This window comes from Delphinapterus leucas, chromosome 10 (assembly GCF_059928025.1).
Source record: "Delphinapterus leucas isolate spDelLeu-1000000601 "Yukka" chromosome 10, BTC_Dleu_Yukka2, whole genome shotgun sequence".
In the NCBI taxonomy this organism is placed as follows: domain Eukaryota; kingdom Metazoa; phylum Chordata; class Mammalia; order Artiodactyla; family Monodontidae; genus Delphinapterus; species Delphinapterus leucas.
The window spans coordinates 4,631,242-4,643,811 of NC_143138.1; the positions used below are offsets into that span (position 1 = coordinate 4,631,242).

The 12,570-nt window shown below is 49.0% G+C and overlaps 2 long non-coding RNA genes across 3 annotated transcripts in view; both read right to left on the reverse strand.

Annotated features, from left to right (window-relative positions):
* The window catches only part of LOC149748118 (uncharacterized), a 151,372-nt gene that overhangs the window by 69,546 nt on the left and 69,256 nt on the right, over positions 1-12,570 (reverse strand). The gene's annotated exons all lie outside the window — the stretch shown is intronic.
* Positions 1,530-8,430, reverse strand: LOC149748119 (uncharacterized). The gene is made up of 2 exons (XR_016394521.1): positions 5,185-8,430; positions 1,530-4,809 (listed from the first exon to the last, which is right to left on the reverse strand). It is a non-coding gene; the product is annotated as an uncharacterized LOC149748119 (long non-coding RNA).

The following is a 12,570-nucleotide window of genomic DNA, read 5'->3' on the forward strand; positions in this document are numbered from 1 at the left end:
ATCTCTGGGTAGGGAGGGGTGGCCAGGCTTAATAACTGGAACTTCATGAAATTGCCAATAATTGACCATTTCTATATGAATGGTTCCTTCCTGCGATCCAACCCAAATCATAGATTCCTTTCTGAGTTCTCTGTCTCGCCACTGCCTCCACCGTGTGGCCTCAGGGGGCACTGCTCCTCCTCCAAAGGGCAAAGGCCACTTCCTGGGCCTCCCGAAGCATCACCAAGTCAGGGTTGGAACAAAGAAGACTACTTAAAAAGGAAGTCACCATAAAGATGCAGGAATCTGGACAGGGCAGCTCCTTGTCTCCTAACACGTGGTCCCCAGACCTGCGGCATCACCCGGAAGCTTGCAGAGTCTCTGGCCCCCAACCAGACCTATAGAATCAGAATCAGCATTTTAACAAGCTTCCCAGGTGATCTGAATGCACACTGAGATCTGAGAAGCACGGGTCTAACTGGCAGACTCTGCTTCCTGGGCATCCACCGCCTAACCTTAGCAACCTGGGCCCTGCCCATTTTGCACCCACCCTCAAAAGTGTTCTCTTAGACCCTCCTCTCCCCAGAATCTACAGAAAGCCTGGCCCTCCCAGGAATACAGCTTCACCTCTTCTCTTGGGAGTGTATTAGCTATCAATCGCTGTGTAACAAATGACCCCCAAACTTAGTTTAAAACAGCAAACATTTATTATCTCACAGTTTCTGTGGGCCAGAAATCTGGACATGGCTTAGCTGGGTAACTCTGACCCAGGGTCTCCCACAGGCTGCACAGAGCCAGCAGTCACCACTGGGCTCCACTGGGGGGCATTTCACTTTCAAGCTCACTCGTGCTGGGGCGTCAGTGGGTCCCCACTGGCGGTTGGCTGGAAACATTCATTCCCTGCCACCTGGTTCTCTCCACAGGACAAATCACAACATATCAGCTTGCTTCCTTCAGAGCAAGGGCTCTGGACGGGAAGAGGGAGGGGGCAGAGACAGACAGACAGGGCAGGCAAGCAGAGGTCACAGGCTTTTGTCATCAAATCTTGGAAGTGACATTCCATCACTTGTGTCCTATGCTATTGGTTAGGAGCAAGTCACAGCCCAGGCTTAAGGGGAAGGGGTTACATTGTGGGGGTGTGAGTACCAGGACGTGAGGGGTCACTGGGGACTGTCTTAGTGGCTGCTTACCTCAGGGGGTGATATTATATCTAAGGGGCACCCCACAGGGAAGCCATATCAGAATACGAGAAAACAACCGCCATGGTCATAGGCAAGGATTGGCTTACTGTCAATAAGAAGAGGTTTATTCCCTTTAATAGTAGCTTAAAGGGCAATTCTACATTAGCGTCACTTGGGGAGCATTAAAAATGCCAGTGAAGAGCAATTGCATCCTAATTTCCAGGCACTGAGTTTTAAAAATTTCCTGGGTTTGAGAATTACTGCAGCAGATAAACAGTTTCAGATGCTGCAATGCCAGGGCTGGGACAAAAGAAGACGTGGGGCCGGCAGCTCGGAATTCAGATGGGTGACCTGCAGCGGGAAGGTGGATGGGGTGGGTGGCGGGTGAGCCAGGGGATCTAGACCTCAAGGAGAGTTGGGGTCATCTTGCAGGTGAGGAGATAAGACTGACAAAAATAAATGACTTTTTACAATTGCCTACCGTAGCCAAATGACACATGCAAGCGTTAGGAAGAGAGGCAGGAAGGAATGGATATATATATGTGTGTGTGTAACTGAATCCCTTTGCTGTACACCTGAAACTAACACAACATTGTAAATCAACTCTACTCTAATACAAAATAAAATAAAAATTAAATTATAAAAAAGGACGAAAGGCAGGAAAGAATGGATGCATGTAGATGTATAACTGAATCCCTTTGCTGTACACCTAAAACTAACACAGCATTGTAAATCAACTAGACTCTAGTATAAAATAAGATAAAAATTAAATTTTAAAAAAAGGAAGGAAAGGAGTGAAGGAGAGAGGGAGAGAAGGGTAGGCAGAGGAGGGAGGGCAGAAAAAGAAACCTGTCCATTTGTAAAGCTTGTCCTCGACTCCGGCGGATGGCTTCAAGGAAATGGAGGGAGAAAAATGAAGAAGACATAACCAATAAAAGTGCCTCGTAATCTTTTACTCCTCAGTCCACAGACACACGGAAATTCAGAACTGGAGAGGCTCTGACCATCTCACCACCCCCATTTTATGGGTGCGGAAACCGAGGCACAGAGAGGTCACGTGATGGGTCGTGGTGTTGCTGGGATTGGAACTCACAGCTTTGCACGGGGCCCAGAGCTCCAGCAGCAGGCTTCCCACACACCGCCCATCTCTCTCCATGGGGTGGGTTCCGTTCCTTCTCCTGCCCAGCGGCGTGAGGATGAGACTTACGGAAAAATCGGTGGGGGGAAATACCACGCACTCTCTTATCGTGGTCCTGGGAGACCATCGTCCACGTAAATATTTCGATAAGGGTCAGCCCACAGTAGGTTGGTGGCACACAGCCAGTACTGCGGCTGCTAATTTACTGTTTGATGGAGCCAACGGGTCGATTATAGCCTGGCCGTCTAACAAGCTCCCCACTGAACTGCACCTGCTTCTTGGAGCCTGTGCTGGACTCACGCAGGGCTTCATCCACAGCAGGAAGGTGGCTCCACTCTCTGGGCGAGCCCACCTTCCCCTCTCCACCCTGCACCTCCCCTGCCTGACCGCATCTTATCCGCTGTTCTCAATCCCAGGGACCTGGTCGCTCTGTCCCGTTGCTATGGCCACCAGCCTCACCCCAGGCACCCCAGCGCTGCGGTGCTCACGGGCTCTGGCTGACACCCAGGCAGACGCTGAGCAGTTGGGGAAGATATCGTTCTTCTCTGAAAGTTGTTCCAAGGCCGTTCCATGGGACCCTCTAGGCTGTTGGCTGAGTGTTTCAAAGCTGTCCATTTGGCGGCCGTCCACAACCGAGCAGGGATGGTTCATTTCTCTCCTGCACGAGCTTCCAGGCGCCTCTAATCCCAACCTTAAAGAGCTAAAGAAAGCTGTTCCCAGAGCTCAGGACCCTGACTGGTTACTAAACCCTGAAAACTTCACTGGTTGCCACCAATTCTCCAAGCCCCTAAGAGGGTGGTGAGGAATATTGTCCCAAGAGGTCCAGCCTGACCCCTTCCCCAGCTCCTGAGTGTCCTGTGACCCCGGAGAGAAAGAAATCAGTGAGGGGTGGGGGGAGGCAAAGAAGCACACAGTTGAGACTAGAGACGTCCCCTCTTCAAAAACAAAGGCAAACCTCCCGTGTGTGACACAGACTCGGGGCGCGGTCCTGGTGATTTGCTGACCCAGTGCTTGTGTTCAGCGCCACCACAAGCAGCGAGGGGCTCCGAGGGGCTCCCTGAAAACCCACGCTACCAAGTAACACCTGTCCCTGGGGGTGGACAGCATGCCTCTCCTCATCAGGACTCCATCCCGAATCCCGCACTGGGCACAGGCAGGCAGGGCGCCCTGCAGGTCAGAAAGCAGCGTGGCAACAGAGAACGTTGTTTTCACTGTGCTGCTCCCACAATTCCACTCAGCTCCCAAAGCCCCCAAGACGGGAGCCCCGCGCCCCAGGGGTGTACCCCGCTGTTGCAGAGCCCAGCCCGGGGGCGGGGGCAGCAGGGACGCACTGCCAGGTGTTCACCCACGTGAGAAGGGGTGAGGGTGGGGCAGGCAGCGGCCACTTCTGCTGACCAAACCGCAGCCGTTCCAGCCACCGAGGGGCCAGGGCCGCCAAGCCCCTCCCCAGGCCTCATCTTTGGCATCGATCTGCCCAGAGATACTTTGCTGAGAATCGCCCTGTCCTTTGCTTAGTTTGCAAATAAGTAAATGGAATATTCAAATTGAGCTGCCTCAGAGATGCGGGTTCTTCTTTAGGAGTAATGTCAAAAAGTATCTCTTTCCAGTGAGAGAGAATATGATCGTAAGTTAATAACTAGTTAAAAATTAATGAGAAAGATGCCAAAGGAGGCTGTGGCTTGAATTTCTTCATACATTTTTGTGCTCACTTGGAATAATTCATTCAGTTTACCATTTAAGTTTGAATGTCTTCATAAAGATTTATATGGTTTAATTTTTAAATTGAGGGACAGCGTGTTTTCCTCTAGAGCTGGCAAAGCAAACCTCGAGTTCAAGCCTTGATATTCAGACCCCACCGCCAGGCCCATCACTACCACCGACGTTTAACCACATCCCCTAAAAGCAGGGAACAAAGACGGCGAGTACGAGTGCTGAAAAGGCCAGTGTTCAGAGGGCTGACAGCGTCACACGTCCCAGGAGGGTTAGCACAGACCCCCGTGCTTTCCTTCCCATTCTTCTCCCCATCACCTCTCCCCTCCCGGCACACACATCAGTCCCACTTATTCAAAATGACCCCCAGTCTCTGCAGAGAACATTTAGATGATCAAGAGGCTGGACAGGGTCCAGCAGGAAGAAGCCTCAAACTGGGCAAACAAACTGGGCTGAAATGTCTCCCAGGGCTGCTGGCAGGCTGTTGAGACACACCATTTACTGAAAGACAGTTGGAAACTTCTTGCACCACGGAAGGCTGGCGCCTCACGCACACTTCGTGACCTGCACGGCACACGACTGTGATCGCCCCGTCACTCGTTCACAGGCCCCGCGGGTCCCCGAGGCGGCGGCTGCTCCCAGACCCGCCCAAAGCTTAGGCGGGATGAGCAATGTTTTCCAGCCGGGCTGGGCTGCATGTGGTGACTCACGGAAGACTCTGGATAGGGAGGCAGCTCAGGACTCCACTTTATGATGGCGGTGTCCCCGCGAGAACAGGCATGGAGGGAGGCCTGCCACTCTCTAGATGGGTAAGGGGAAATTCAAGTTATTTTATTCTATTCTATTCTGTCCTATTCTGTTCTATTTTATTCTATTCTATTCTATTTTACTTTATTTTATTCTATTCTATTCTATTTTACTTTATTTTATTCTATTTTATTTTATTCTATTCTATTCTATTCTATTCTATTCTATTCTGTTCTATTCTATTATGTTACTGAGTTTCAAGTCGTTGGAAGGCTCATGTGCTACTGGCAGCTGCTGACTTCCTGAGGCTTTAAACAAAATAAGAATTGTCTTGGGATATGGTAGAGCCCAGCACAGCACGCTGGGGACCAGGAGATGGCTTGGACCTGGTCCTGCCCCTTACCAGCTGCATTGCCCTGAGTCACCTACCTTCTCAGGGCCTGCACCTCGGAGACGGGCTGCAGCTTCTCCTGCTGCTGTCCTGAGGCTCAGAGGAAAGGCAGGCAGGGCAGTGTCTGTCCCAAGGGGCTGCCACAGGAGAGGTGCTGGGGGCACCTGCTCAGAGCCAGGGCATGGATAGGTTTTCAGTGTCTGTCACCCAGTAGTCACTCGGTCCGTGTTGATTTTGTGCCCCTCCTTTCCCAGATGAGCAGCCACCATAGAGCTGGTTCCAGCAGCTCCACCTCTCAGCCAAGCCACACACACGGCTTCTTAGAGGCGCTGATCCTCTCCACGAGGTGACTCCTGAGGGGAAGTCTTCAGACCAGTTGTCCAGCCCTGCTCTGTCACTAGTGGGTGGTGCACCTGTGCATGGAGAGATCACAGTTCCTCTACCCTCCTGCCAAGCCTCCACTTCCCCATATTTAGTTAGAAACTGAGCTTTCTCTCCCATGAACCTAGGCAGCCCATGACAAGTGGGGCTTGAGTTTGTCTTATTTTGTGGCTTCATCACCCTCCACAGACGGCTTCTGTCTCATGATCCAAAATGGCTGTCCAGATCCAGTCATCTCATCTTATTCCAGATGGACCAGATCCATTGTGATAAGCCATTTTGTAGCACTGAAACCTTTCTTCTTGAGAAATCTTCCCCAGTTGAATAAAATGACTCAGGGGAGGGGAAGAAGGTCTGCTCAGCTCCCCACCCCACCTGCTCACAGAAGGCACCCCTTAAGGAACCCCCTGGGGTTCCCTGGAGCATACTTAGAGAACTGCAAGACTACATTCTAAATTCAACATTCTGCTATTCTAAGTATTCACAGAGTCACTTGGGCCTGACAAAATTAGTTCAAGGATGATGTGAAACACATAGCAGAAAGAATACAGACAAGATTCCCCTCGGACCCAGCTCTGCAGATGTGCCACCTGGGCAGAACCCACTTGGCAGGAAGTTCCTTGCTAACTGATCTCAGCTGTACACTCAGCAGCTTTGGGGGAGGAGGGAGAAGAGGGGGAAGTAATAGGGAAAAAAGTGTAATCTTATACTGAAGAGAATGTAGGCTGTACAAATAGGACCTGTAATAAACTAGCATGAGCGGTAAGGGAGTGGAGGGGGCGGGGAGGAGATCAAAACACCTCATCCCAGGTAGGCATCAACTGCTGACCTTGAGCAGATCACACCTGTGTCTCAGTTACCTCCACAGGAGGGCTGGATCATCAGGTAGGGCTTAAACTCTGTGGGACTTTTCCAACCATAAACTTCTGTGATTCTAAGGATTGCAGGCACCTGAGAATGTTGATAACAAGATTGCCAAACTGTCCCTGTTAGCGGTCTCCAGCGACTTGTGTTCATTACAAGGGAGATGGCTTTGAGTCTGTAAGACCAGTCTGTACAATTCCCAGAGGCAATTTCGGCATGTGTGGGCACTTCTCAAGTCCAGGAAGGATGTGGAAACATTTGCAGGCCGGTAGAATTGTCTAAGTATCTACAAGGATTTTCTATAGCTCTGCTGCTTAGCTAATGTTTTCCGGGGTCACTTTCTGGGGGGGTCTCAGATTTACTAATTTTTTACTATTATTTTTTTTTTAAACTCCTAAATTGAATGACCCTGAAGTTGGAAGCCTGAGGAACGAACACAGAGAGGCAGCGAGACTCCCTGAGTTGATTTAACCCTGGGTGTGACTGGACCAGGCTTGTTCAGGTCACAGGTGACTCTTACAAGGTCATCCATTGGCCTGAAGAGGGCAGTGCAGGTAAATACAGCATCTTGAGGATGGCAGGTGTCTTGGCTGGGGATGTTGTGGGACGGCATTCCATCCAAAATCTGACAGCAGGGCCTGGTTGCCAGCTGGGTCGCTTCAGTCTTCTAAGTTCCAAAGTCTTATCTGGATGGACTAGGTGGCCCCTAGTTTTATGTGTCCACCTTTGTCAGCAGCAGGGAGCAGAGACACACAGCCAGGCAGGAAAAAGGAAGTAAAACAGGATGGTGCTTACCCACTAAGGACAGAATGTCCCACTACATACGTTAGAACGCTTTCGACTGCAAGAAACAGAACACTCAACTCCAACCAGCTTTAAAAACAAGGCTGTTTTTATCTCAGGTGATAAGAAGTCCAGGAAGTTCCCAGGGGATTAAAACCACTGGTTCAATGATGTCATCAGGAACCCAAGTTCCTTCCAGCTCTTGGCTGTCCCATCCTCAGGGCACTGGGGTTGGCCCTAGGCATCTTGTCTCATGGTCTCCAGAGCCCTTAGAAGTCCTGGTTTCACATCTAGACCAGCGGGGCGACTTCACAGGTCGTCCATCTGTGCAGGTTCACAGGGCCCTGTGCTCACAAGGGTCCCAAGCTTGGTTTAATGCTTTGCCGTTGCCATCTTGAAATTTCTAATAATTTTACCTTTGAACTTGTGTTTTTCATTGCTCCTTAGGAGCAATGAAAAATGCACGTGAGCAGAGGAGGTGTATGCAACGTGGTGCCCACCCTTCCCTGCTGCCCCATTCATACGATCCTGATGCCGGGAGCACAGAACCCCAGGGTACCCACACGCCCGGGAATCTAGTGAGATTCAAGCGTGATACACCGGCACTGAGTAACTGGGGGCACCAACGGCCCCTAAAGGCCACGCTAAACACAGAAAGAAGACAACAGAGTTCTAAGAAAACACAGAAGACGAAGAAACCCTATCCTATTCTTTCTAACTTGTGTTACTTCCCTGTATTAGCCAAGCACTTACTCTGAAAATGATGACATAGAAGGAAAAACAGAAGTGGTTGGCTAATACACTAGTGTGGACTGTTCTGGAAGAAAACCAGTAGAACTCCAGCCTGTAACTCCGAAAGCCTCAGTTTCTTGCTTTGTTCCTATCCCTTGACTTTTTCTCCTTTTCCTCTATCAATAGAGCAGCAGGGCAACCACCTAAGCTGTGTGCAGTGGTCTATCTCGCTGTGGATGTCTGTCCAGAACTGAGTGTCATCTTCCTGGACTCTGGCCCCTCCGGCCTCCTTTCCTAAGATGTCACAAGAAAGAGCCCCCTCAGTTTGATGTTCTCTCCTCTAAAGCAGCAATTCTCCAACTTCTTCAGTTCCCCCGGGACCATTTTGAGACGAAAACAAGGAACATCTACCCCGGAGCTGGGAAGAAGACTCATTTTTCACTGTATACCCTTTTTCATATTTAAATGTCTTACCATGTGTATAGATGACCTATAAAATGTGTCCACTAGGTATATTTTTAGAATCACCTATTCTCAGCTGTTTCAGAAAACAAAACAAACAACTCAAACCTCTTGCATGAATACCAAAGAAAAAAATTCAGCTTCTGGAGTTGAGACTAATAAGAACTACAGAAAGTGAGCAATAATTCGTCCCAGAAAAGAGTACAGGTCTTCTCAAAGAGTGGCATCAAAATGTCGGGGCCAGTCATCATTTCTTTCTTGAGAATAACTGGCATGTCACAGCTCCCCGGACCCCAGTGTGGAAGCAATCTCACAGAGGTCCCTCTGCCCTAAGTTGGGACAGTGCCCTGGCCAGCCTTTGGGGACCTCCCCCTGGCCAGCCTTCCTGCCTCCCCACCCCCTCCTTTCTCAACAGCTGCTTCTCAAGCCCGTGTAGGGACAGGAAGCCGGGCACACGAGGAGCACAGTTGGGTGTGGAAGGGCAGAGCGCCACGGGCTTCTTCTTCCTTCTCCCTGTTATGCTTTAGCAACTCTCCACACTGGCTCATGCATGGACTGGCTAGAGAATAAAAACTGTTGGAGCCGGAAAAGAGCTGAAGACACTTATTTCCACCCCGAGGAGAGCAGAACTCCCAAAGACACATGGCACTGCTACAGAGCAAGGACCCCGGGCACCGTGCTCCTGGCCAAGTTCTCTCCCAACAGCATGTATTTGCCCAAGACCAACTTTTGTTCAGAAACAAGAAGACTGTTCTGTTGTTTCTATTTCCACACTACAGCTCGTAATATTTAAAGACAGAACACTTCTATAAGCATCAGCTTCCATCACTAAAGCAAACTGGGTGATTTCTTTTTATTTCTTGAATCAGATTGGAGAGTATCATAGAAGCAGTGCTGTCTGCATCAGGGTCTCCCAGCCTGGGCAGTGCTGACACTTCCCGCAGGATAACCCTTTGCCGTGGGGCTGTCCTGTCTTGGTGGGTGTGTAGCAGCATCCCTGGCCTCTGCCTGCTAGGTGCTGGTGGCACCTCTGCCCCTCGGGTTGTGACAACCAAAAGTATCTCCAGACACTGCCAGATGTCCCCTGAGGGGCAAAGTTGCCCCCAGTTAAGAGCCACTGATCAAGAGGAAACTAGATTATTTGGTTGTCCCCAGAAAACACTTACCAACAACAACAAAAAAATTGCTCACAATTATCTTGGCTTTGTAGCCAAATTATACGGGACACTGGGAGAGTCCGAGGCATTCCTCCACATGCTTTGTGTTTCCACATAAGCGTGCGAGGAGCACCCCTGCCCCTTCTGCCTGGCGTCCTGCTCCTGGAGTTGATGGGCAGGCAACCGTGGTCCTTCATGGCGGAGCCCCACGCCTAGCGGCTCTTAGCTTCCAGCTTTGGAGTCGGAACTGGGATCAGACTCATGGGAACTGGGACATGAGTTTTTCTGCGTGTGTTTCTTTTTTCATCTTTTTTTAAAAACCAATATACAAACAATACATGCATACTGATTATAAAAGCCAAACGATACAGAAGGAACATATACTAACTGTAAGAGGAAAGTCCCCCTCCATCTCACCCCTTTCCCCGTGGGTGACATCCAGTTATCACTTCGCTGCATTTTCTCTGGATCCTTCACCATGCATTCATATAGATGGGGACGTGGTTAAAATTTTATTATTTTTAATGTAATTCTAGGCTTATTTTTCTGTGACCTATTTTTAAGGTATTCCATGTCAGTACATGTGACTCTTTCTTTTTCGTTTCTAAATTTTTATTACCTGTCTAATTTGCATGCAATAAAATATTCCTATGTGACAAATGTATACCTGTGTAACTACCGTCACGGTCAAGGTAAAAGCATTTCAATCACTCAAAAGCACTCCTGTGAGGCCCCTTCCCAGACCATCCTCTTCGTGCTCAGCCCCAGGCAACCACTGACCTGCTTTCTGTCACTGTAGATGAGACTTGTCTTTTCAAGAGTTTGATATAAACAAAATCATGTCATACGCTGTTTGTACTCTTTTTGTGCATGGCTACTTTCTCTCAATATAATGCGTTATTCAATTCAGCCACGGTGAGTGCACATCTTAGTAGTCTGGGGTTTTTTAATTGCAAAGTAGTGACTCATCGTACGGATACCCCAACTTGTTTATCCATTCACCTATGGATGGATAGTTGGGCTGTGTCCATTTGGGGGCTACTATGAATAATACTGCTGTGAAGACTAGTGGTTAAGTCTCTACGTGGACATGTTTTCATTTCTTTTGAAGAGAATGAATGACTCAGAGAGCAAATGCTAGGTCTTATGGTAAGTGTACGTTTAACTTGGTAAAAAGTGCCAAACTGTTTTCAAAGACAGTGGTACCCATTCGTATTCCCACCAGCCGTGTATGAATGAGCGTTCCAGTTGCTCTGTATCCTGCAAGTTCCTTTCTGAGCTTCAGTTTCCTCATCGGTAATACAGAGATGGTTACGATACCCGCCTCACAGGGTTTGGGAAAGGACCAGATAAGGTTATGCTTAGCCCAGGGCCTGGAGAAGAGTGAAGCTCAGTATTTCTAGGCGTCAGGGAAGTCACCATTACACGTATGTTCAGGCACTTGCTTGACCCTGCCTGCTGGCCCCTCAATTATTTTCATATTTTTCTCTATTCCTTTACTATCACACTTCCTGAAAAAGTAGTCTATGCCTTTTTGCCTTTTCTCACTAACTCATCAATCCTCCTGCTGCTCTGAAAGGCTCTCTCAACATCCCTCATTGCTTCCATGCACATGGTTCCTAAGTCTGCATCTTGGTCCCAAAAAGCTCTCCTGAGTCCAGAGCCCAATTCTAATTGAAGGACACAGAGCCTGTTCTTAACCTGCAACATCCTTCCTCATCTCTACTCCACAAAGCCTTTTCCAGCCTCCAGTACACCCCTCTAATGCCACCTTCTCATAAGCTTTCCCCAACCTCTTAATTCCTGGCCCTCCAGAGCACTTTCCATCTCTATTATTAGTATAGCAAGAACGAATGTATTAATGGTTAATGTGGGAGACTTCATAGCCATAGCACAGAATAGAGAGAAAGAACTCTGCCTGTGAAATCCCAAATCTGCCGTGTCCTCTCATGGGACGTGAGAAGTTACTCTGCTTTTCCTCTTCAAAAAAATAGGGGGAAACATGCACAGCTCCTAGGGTTATTGTGAGGATTAAATGAAATACTACATGTATAGTCCTTAGAATGGTGTCTTACCCATAGCAAATGCTCAATTAATAATAGTTTCTAGGGCTTCCCTGGTGGTGCAGTGGTTGAGAGTCCGCCTGCCGATGCAGGGGACACGGGTTCGTGCCCCGGTCCGGGAAGATCCCACATGCCGAGGAGCGGCTGGGCCCGTGAGCCATGGCCGCTGAGCCTGCGCGTCCGGAGCCTGTGCTCCACAACGGGAGAGGCCACAACAGTGAGAGGCCTGCGTACCGCAAAAAAAAAAAAAAAAAAAAATAGTTTCTACTGTGAAAAAATGAAAAACAAAGAGGTAATAAAGGCATTGACTGCACTCAGGCTATTGCAGTCGGGAGAGAATCCCAGCTCTGAAGACCAGGGTGTCTCGGCTATGGGTGTGTCTAGACTTTCAGAGGGAGGAGAGGACAAGTCACAGGTGGGTGATTTCACAGTTGGGATGTTTTTTATAATCAAGGGAGTCTGTCAGCTGAACAAGAGATATCTCTCCCTGTGTCTAGCTAGTTTTGAGGGGCAAATAGTTCAGCTAACCACTTATGAAACAAAGATGGGAATTTGGAGGGTCTGTGTCAGGCCTTGTCACAGGTGAACATGGGGTCTCATGGGGTCACAAGAATGAGTGGGTGTATCAGTCAGCAGAGGTTGCTGTAACAAATAGCACAGACTAGGGAGCTTAAACCACAGAAATTTATATTCTCACAGTTCTACAGGCTAGAAGTACTGGCAGGGCTGGTTTCTTCCGAGGCCTCTCTCCTTGCCTTGTGGATGCCACTTCCTCCCTGTGTCTTCAAGTGGTCTCCCTTTTGTGTGTGTCTGTGTCCTGACGTCTTCTCCTTACAAGGTCACCAATCATTGGCTTAGGCCCCACCCCCCATGACCTCATTTTAACTTAATCACCTCTTTAAAGGCCCATCTCCAAATACAGTCACATTCTGAGGTGCTGGGCATTAGGACTTAACACATGAATTTGTGGGGGACACATTCA